General features: G+C 42.0%; 1 long non-coding RNA gene across 2 annotated transcripts in view; it reads left to right on the top strand.

Annotated features, from left to right (window-relative positions):
• Positions 1–8,237: 8,237 nt before the first annotated feature.
• LOC130372382 (uncharacterized) overlaps positions 8,238–8,824 on the top strand; it is an 8,919-nt gene continuing 8,332 nt past the window's right edge. The window contains exon 1 of one of the 2 annotated variants that reach the window (XR_008893320.1): positions 8,238–8,378. This is a non-coding gene — a long non-coding RNA (uncharacterized LOC130372382). Of the gene's footprint in view, positions 8,506–8,824 lie in introns of both variants that reach the window. The other variant, XR_008893321.1, reaches the window with a different exon arrangement.

The raw sequence follows: 8,824 nt of genomic DNA, 5'->3' as shown, positions 1-8,824 counted from the left end.
CCCACTATCTCCTCCATATTAAGTTGCCGTTTCCATGGTGATCGAAGCGATAGTTCTTGTATTATAGCTTATCAGCTTTCTATCAATATTTGATCGGCTTGTCCGTGAGCCAATGTAGTCTTGAGTACAAAACGTGTAGTTGTTTATTGTAAAACAGACTTTTTGTCGGTTTAGCTCTTTTTTAAAGAAAAAAAAAAGTCTCTTATTGCTTTTTGTCCGTTCCGATTTCTCTGTCAGAAATAGAATTGAAAAATAAAAAAATGAAATGGATCAAAGGCTTGCTAGGTCATGCTTAAAAACCTTCTCGGTCGACAGGAAGACATGGAAACTGGAAAATAATCTATTGAAAATTGAAAATCCATCTATATAAATGTACAAAAATATATACGCTATATAAGGAGGGAGCCATTTTGTTGGTGAAGGATGTTTTCCAAGACTGAAATGGTGGCAAAGTTGGGAGAGGCCCCTCATTGGCCCCTTGCTGGTCAAACTTTCTAACAGACGTTTCCCATGACTGTGTTCCTGGATGTTGGCCCTGACAACACTTTGAGACTGGTATGGCAGCCTGCAAGGGACAAACTGGGAACAGCGCCACTCTGCTCCTATCACGGCTCAGCGTGCCACGGGACAACACGGACATTTGTAAATTGTATGCAACAAATGGCAATCTTACCATTATTTTGAAATTGTGTATGTAAAAGTTATATTTTTACATGTAGACTGTTGTTATTTTGTGTTTAGAAATATGTTGTATCAGTTTTTGTTAAAATATGAACCAGTAAATTCAGTGTGTGTATGAAAAATGTGTCACATTGAAAATGTAGTGAGGTCCAAATTCCCTGAATATTATTTTTTCTCTCAATATTATGTTCATATCTGGGGGGACATTTTTCACAGTTCCTCAGAAGCATTGGAAATCGAAATGGTATATAATATTCTGTTTATTATCCATAACCATAACATGACCATTTTAATAGTATTTTTTGTATGTAAATAGCCATAAATCACAGGTCTTTGTGTTCATTTCGGGGGAGGGGGGGGGGGCTGATGATGTTGATGATGATGATGATGATGACAAAGGTGTTAAACGTATTTTTTCCTCCTTTTTTTCTCATTATTTTTGTTAAGGCTTTGTCTGATAGTAATAATCGGGTGCACATTTGGTTGAGCTCGGTAGCACAGTGTTAAGTCCCCCATGTGTAACTCTACCATTTGACTAGGCTAAACCTTCGCCTACTATCGGAGTAGGAACGCAAGATACAGCTTTGAGAATAATATGTAAATGTTTTGTAAAGATCAGTTGTAAGCATTACATAGGCCTATATAAAAGATAAGAATTCCTCTGCGAACAATCTTTTTAGCTATTTCCCCCAAAAATATTGGATTATGTGCAAGGCATATTCAGTCAATGTAGTTTTTTGTGTTCACCGTTAAAATTGAGCTTTTTAGAATTGGATTGGACCTAGGAGGGCATCAGTCACCGTCTTTATGAATTTTTCGGATGAATTTATTTTCACAAGTCTTTATTTGAAATCTTTTCTCTGTTTGATGTAATCGAGCAACAAGAGATGTTTTCCAGAGTAATACTGTTTTCTATATTATACTCCTGTTGTTTCCACTGCAACACGTCCATCTGTCCTTATTTCCGTGCTGGTTGTACAAACATCCCTCTGAACTCTCTCCCGGTATAAGCGGCCTGGACAATCAGCAGCCCAACCAATCTGAAGCTTGCTAAACATATAATAATAATGCTAGAAAATACATTTACCACATCCTGTACCGCATGGTACAACTAATCATGTTATAATAATACTACTATTATTTTATTAAATCCTCCTATGCTTTGAAATAATACAATTACTAATATTAGCCTCTACTGCCAGAACAAAAACCTGCCAATATTTTGAATATTGAATAGTTGATACATTTGAGTACATCAGTATTACATAACCCATGACATCGTTATAACCTGGTAGTTAATCCTGCCACCTAACTCCTCAACAGTTAAAACATAATAACGTTAAGGTCTTCTTTAGACATGTGCAAACAACCACCCTCATATAAATCTATTCAACCCACACTGGGGACTGAAATGAGCCAAATCAAGTCTTCTGTTAGTGGTCCTCCATAATAAACATGCCTTGATCGCCTGTCTGTTGAGTATGACTAGTGGTAGACTAAGGAAAAGGTAGCTATCCTGAGGTCAAAGATCACAGAGTACATTCCACCGTTCCTCCGTGAATCCACCGTAAAGCATCCCACCTGGAGTCGGCTTAAAGCTGCTCTCTGGATACAGAATCAGATCAGAATTCAGAGTAAACGTGAGCTCATCATGGACCAAGCCAAAAGCCCTTCACCTGCAGAATACGTGAAATCAGAGGCTCATGAAACATCAGCCTGGATGAGGTCTCTGAGGACGGCAAGCCCAGCCGTCACACAGAAGACCCATGTTAGGACTATTGTCATTATTATCAAATATTATTTGAAACCACTTCGGGTATGTCATGGTGAGATTATATGAACGTGTTCTTTTACGTTCTTCTCCACCTCCGCCGGGTTGAGCTATGGTGAAGAGAGGTTAGGCAGGCTTGACAGAATGATTTCTGCACCAGTGCCTGGTTGAAGCTCCTATTGTCTCACGCTCTTGACCGAAGTAGAAGAAATCCCCCAGAATATAATTAACAACTAACTCACCTATGACATATATTTGGCAAATATTGGGGAAACCTTTTCACAACAGGAACGCTTAAGAACGATGGACGGAACATAACGTGTAAAATACATCAGCCATTTTTGGAACCATTCAAAAATTCATGAAAGGAAAAAAACGTTTTTGGACTTAATTTGATGAAGTTTGTGTTACGTTGTTGTACTGCCGAGCAGGCTGAGAGGGCAGAGTGTGCAGTTGTCACCACTCCTTCATGCCCGTAGAAGAAGACTAGGTGCCTCTTTATCTAAACTCTTGTGAGCGTGACACAACTTACTTATGCGTCCTTTTTCTTAATTATGTCACTATTTTTCTTCACGCTTTGTTTCCTTTTTGTGTGGCTGTTTTTTTTCTATATAATTATAATTATTGTCATTATGGTTGTTGTTGTTGATGTTGTTCTAAAATGGAACTGTTTGGGAACAGGTTTGCTAAGGGTTAGCCCTTGATAAAATGCGATGAGTAAGCCGTCCCTAGTGTGGTAAGGGTAAGCCCTTACCACAAGGGTTAGGGTTGGCAAAGGGTTAGCCATGGTTAGCATGCTAAGGGTTAGTCATGGTAAGCGCTAAGGGTTAGCTCTCGCTAGTGCTAAGGGGCCTTGCTAATGCTCGGGGTAAGCCATGGCAAGCGTGCTTAGGCATAGCCCAGGCTAGCTTGCTAATTGCTAGCGCTCCCTAGTGCTAAGGGTTAGCCCTCGCTAGTTTCTGTAGTCAACTGTCATCCTGTAGTGAACCAACATGCCCATCACCGTTCTGTAGCAATAAATGTGCCATTTTTGTAACCTAGCGCTGTTATTGGCTCCTGCTTTGTTGTCCTTTATTTTAATTACCAGCATTATTCTTATTTATTCAAACGAGGTTAGGATATGATGACCCTGGCACATGTGTCTGGCCCAAAATGCCATACTGATAATGCACACATTATCCAGTTTTGTACTTTAATAGTGAACACAATGCAATCTTATACCTTGATAATACACAAATTATCCAGTCTTGTACTTTAATGATGAACAAATTATCCAGTCATGTACTTTAGTAATGAAGACATTATGCCATCTCATTCTTTAACAACGAACACAACATCTAACACTGTTCTTTAGTAATGGATCATAATAGAGGATAAACACTTGGCTTCCTTGGTGCCTTTGCTGCAGTTTAATCTTGACTTCCCAGTCATGCTCCAACAAGCCCCGTTTCTTCATTCTAAGCACATTATCGTGCACAGTCGTAACAAATCAATAAGGTGTAGAGAAAGGAAGAGGAGTGGTTTTAGTGCAGGTAAAACGGTACAAAAAGAAGTTTATGGATGTGAACCATCAAAGCACCACTCCCCTGTAGCTGTACTTGGGGAGAGCGCCCAGAGTGGAGGGCTTGATGCCATACTTAATACTTACGCCGTGGAGTTAATCCTGGCATTCGTTGCGCTGCAGGCCTCCAGAGGATTTCAGAGGAAGCGTTCCACTGTAGCGTGAGCAGACAGGAACATGTCATGAGTCAGGGCGCTAATGACCTGTTGTGTTGGTGTGTTGCACTACGTCGCGCACATCGGTGGGAAAGCCCGGGAAGCCCAGGTGGATCAGGGTGAGGAGCCTGGGCATGAGTGACGTAGGGTTGCTCCCGTCCTGATGGAACACGAAGAACAAACTGCTGATCCTTCGGATCCGGCCGGAACCTTATGACGTGGACCATTAGGAATTGTATTGAGTCATAACTTGTCTACTGACTGTCTGATCTCAACAGGGTATGGAACCCCTAACCCTGCAGTGTTGGTGCCTTGCTCTACCCTCCTCAAACACAGAGTGGAGAACAGGGCCTGTTAGTAGTAGAACATAGGCAGTAGGCCCCCAATGGGCAGATAGGAAATCATTACATTACATTTTGTGCTTCACGGAAGGGGAATCGATTAAGTGTTTCATGGAATATGGCAGATTAGTTCAGTTAATCTTTCTCTGTGTGAAATGGAGTTGAGGAAGTGGTCATTTTATTTCAGAGATATCCATCCCCGGTTTGTTTCATGTTCTTGGTTGTTTGACTAACTTTGACCGAAACTCTCTGGTTTGTGTTTTGCACGAGGGGCGTACAGGAATGTGGGGAGAGGTTATCTTAAGTGGTCAAACAAGGAGTAACAGGACATATAAACATGGGATTAGGGTTTCTACAGATTCCTCTGAGTCATCGCGCTGCTCTCAGAGAAACAAGTCACTCTGATGTCACTCATAATCCATCAACATTATGGCATTTATTATCTTTATTATGAATTATCTTATTTTAATGCTTATTGTTGTCAGGTCCAGAGAATCATATCCCCACATTCTGTGCTCATGTTATTGATGTTGGTTTCGGCTTAGCTTAGGAGGTTGAGCGGGTTGGCTGGTAACCGGAAGGTTGCTAGCTCGATCCCCGGCTCCTCTTAGCGTGGAGGTGTCCCTGAGCAAGACACATCACCCTTACCCTTACTTACCTTACTTCTTCAGACGAGCTGGCTATCGCCTTGCGTGGTTGACTCCGTCGGTGTGTGAATGTGTGCATTAATGTCGCCTTGGATAAAAGCATGTATATGTTAATGTTTGTGAAGGCTGTGACCTGGATCACATGTGGATTGGGTCCTGCTTCACTGCTTCACTGTCTAACTAGAAGGTGTTTTATGTGTGACCAGTGGTTCACTGCTCCGGTGTGCTGGTACATTCTAACTAGAAGGTGTTTTATGTGTGACTAGGACTGGTGGTTCACAGCTCCACTGTGCTGATGCAGTCTAACTAAATGTATTTTATCTGTGACTAGGAGAAGATGTTGCTTGCAGCAAAACATGAATCCAAGAGGAACGTGAACCTGCTTGGTTGTCAGGGGTCTCATCTGGTTTTAAACCATTGGTTATTTTTATCTTGAGGCAAAAAAAAAAAGTTTCTCAAAATTTGTATAGCCATACACATAATAACATAGTATAATTGTATTCATATGCTAATTAATTACTAACAGATTCATTGTAATTATAATAATATAATAATTAATTATATCATAATTATGAACCAAATAATGAAGTCTAGTTTGTTGGACCCTAGTCACTTTCTCTCAAAACACACAGATTAGTCTGAAGCTTTTTGGACCAATCAGATGACGTGAGCAGCTGTGATTGGCCACAGGTGGAGACGTTCCAAAAGAACAAAAATAAAACGGGCGATTAGTGAAGCCCGGTGGCGCGGCAGTGCTGCTGTCACTCTGTGCGGGTCGTTAGTATCGCCGTGGCTGTCAGGTTAATCATAGAGGTCAAAGGTCGGCCACTCCCAGCCTACATCAGGTTCATAAAGAAATGTGTGGCCTCAACCATCCCCACATGCTGAGCATGCTCATAAGTGTGCATGGCATTCGTGAGTCATGAAAAGATGGCTTAATGATGGCGATTAAACAAAACAGGATTATAATGATGTGTTCTGACTTCACTAGGATACCTAGTGACAGAACACGTCTAATGCATGACGTTTATGACCCTTTTATGAGCTAGAAGTATGAACGTGTCTGTGCTCTATTAGACCCGTCCTGATGTCATATTCTCATGTAGAAAACTTTAACTTATTTTATTGAACCATGCCTTAGAAATCAATTTATTTTTATTGTATTATTATTGGTACTATTATAGGATTGCCAGACTGGCAGTAGCAAACGTGAACTTACGCTAAGAAGGTTTTATATAAGTGTAAATAAAGAGCTTTCTATGAGTCTTGTTGATGTGGAAAAGAGTTCAACCTGTTTGCTATCAGGATGAGAAGGATTGACGGTTTGAAGCTCCATGGAGACCATGTTTGGATCTCCACACACTGCTCCTTCCAGGGCACATTCCTAAGCATCCTGACGTGTTCAAGGCCTCAGAAGTTATGTGGCTCTGGTGATGACGTCATGTCGTCACCTGGCCAAAGGTGGGGAGGCCGGCAGTAGGGAGGAAGGTATCGCAGGTATGTACCATGTATCACCACGGGTAGGTAGGTCAATAGCTAGGAAGTAGGTATGAAGGTGGGTGTGCCGCCTCAAACCCATCCCTGGTCCCCAAGCCCTAAGGCTCTCCAGTGGTTTGAAACACTAGCATGTTTAGCTTACGGCTACTGAAAGAATTAGCTCTTCCCTCAACCAATCGTAAACCACTCAAGGTCGACGGCCGCAAGGGTCATGAGCCTTACGCTACAAACCCACGCAGCACATACCCATACGCTTGGAAGAGCTGTGGAACTCCTCTTGTAAAGTCAGTCTTTGGGTGGAGCTCACAAGATAAGCAGCATTGTCCACATTCCAGGGTTCAGTCACATAGTGACATTCTCCTTTCTATGTTTATATGACAGACATTTTTTGTGCAGTCTTTGTCCTCTGTACATACCTGACTGAATTTTTTGTATTTCTATTTTTACTGACATCAAATTTTCTATTATTTTTGTTAATCTTCATTAGTAATGAAGATTTTTTGTTTTTCTATTTATACTGTTATTATTTTTGTTAATCTTTATTACTTATTTTATTAGTCATTCTTGAAGAGAGCAACTGCGACTACCAGCTTTCCCCCAACATGAAGAAATAGTGAATCAGAACAAATTGACCTGCTGCCAATGCACCTATACCTGTAGAAAGGGTCTGCGTCCGGACTGCTCCGCCTGTTATCTACCGTAGATCCAGAACAACCCCCCTCTGTCCCGTCACTCATCTGACCAGTCCCTTTAATCCTCTGTCCTAGCTAGCAGCCTAGCTCGTAGCCTAGCCACCAGGGCTGATATTATGATTATGCAGTTCCACACCCATGTGGAACTGCATAATCGCGCGCACGCGTGTGTGCGTGTGTGTGTGTGCACTCTACAGTGTAATCAGTTTTGTAGGTGTGTTCTCTTGTTCTACCTGAAAGGAATGTGAGGTGTGGCATCACACTTACACAATACTAATCTCTCACTCCATCTCTCTCCCTCTTTCTCTTATCCATATATCTATCCATCTTTATTTTTATCTAGTTACCTATACTTAGAGAAAAGGCCCTTACACTGCCATGATTGGGGGTTATGTTCCCTGTGTTGCCAAGGTTAAGGGTTATATTCCTTCTGTTGATCAGATGATAGACCAATGCACTGATAGTTCACAGACCATGACTCTAGAATGAAGATATAGTTCTGATTCAGTAGTTGAACAAAGTTTTTTTTGCGCCAATATATGCAGTCTTTCACTTCCAGATTGCGGCCAATGCACCATATCTCGGTAGAGCGGACAGGCGACTGTTTGTTTGGTCTCGGTTCAGCTGGTTTTGGAAATAACCACAGAGATGGCACACATCACTGGAATAGTTAACAGGACCATTTGGGGAAACGGCGCAGAGATTTGGGGAATCTGCGCCGTTTCCCAAAATTGTCCTATTGATTGTTTACTATTCGAGTGATGTGTGCCATCTCTTTGGTTATGGCAACAACAAGTGGGTGTTTCTTGAAACTTCCGCAGCATGTGAAAGCCAAGGAATTTATTGATGTGACGTTTACATTTTTCCGATAGTTTTAACTTTACTCAAACTTTACGCAATACTTCACGCAGCTCCTCGTCCTGGGTTAGGTAGGAGCGTCCACCCCGCCCTGTGTAGCAGGTGGTCCTCCCACTAGACAAACTCCACAGCACAGCCCTTTGATTCACAACCCAGGACGGCGCACCTGACACAGGTACGAGACTCATTATTCAACTTATACACATCGATGCTTGAACTATGCGAGGGAGCTGATCTTAACAGAAAAAAACCTGACCGCGTTCAACAAAGCCGGACGTTTTGCATTCGTCGCGACATTCAAGGTTTGCGTGTTTATTGTTCATATTTAGTTGTTTATGTTTTCCAGTGGTTAGACACAGCTTTGGCTGGCGGTTGTATCGGTCATTACGCGTCGATATCGATGTTGACGCTCTCCATGTCTACTGATCCTTCACGGATGATTGACAGCGTGAATCCCCCTGTAGTGAGAGATAGGCTCCGTTTGTTGGAGCGACTGTGTGCAAATGTCACGACGTGAAAGGTCAAATGGTGACCTGATATCCCCACTGTAGGCTCCGGAACCGATAAAAGTATGAGCGCGAACTCACCGCACGCTGTGGCCCTCGGGTCATTTCAATCAGT

Source organism: Gadus chalcogrammus, chromosome 19 (genome assembly GCF_026213295.1).
Source record: "Gadus chalcogrammus isolate NIFS_2021 chromosome 19, NIFS_Gcha_1.0, whole genome shotgun sequence".
In the NCBI taxonomy this organism is placed as follows: domain Eukaryota; kingdom Metazoa; phylum Chordata; class Actinopteri; order Gadiformes; family Gadidae; genus Gadus; species Gadus chalcogrammus.
This window is presented reverse-complemented; position numbering and strand designations above follow the sequence as displayed.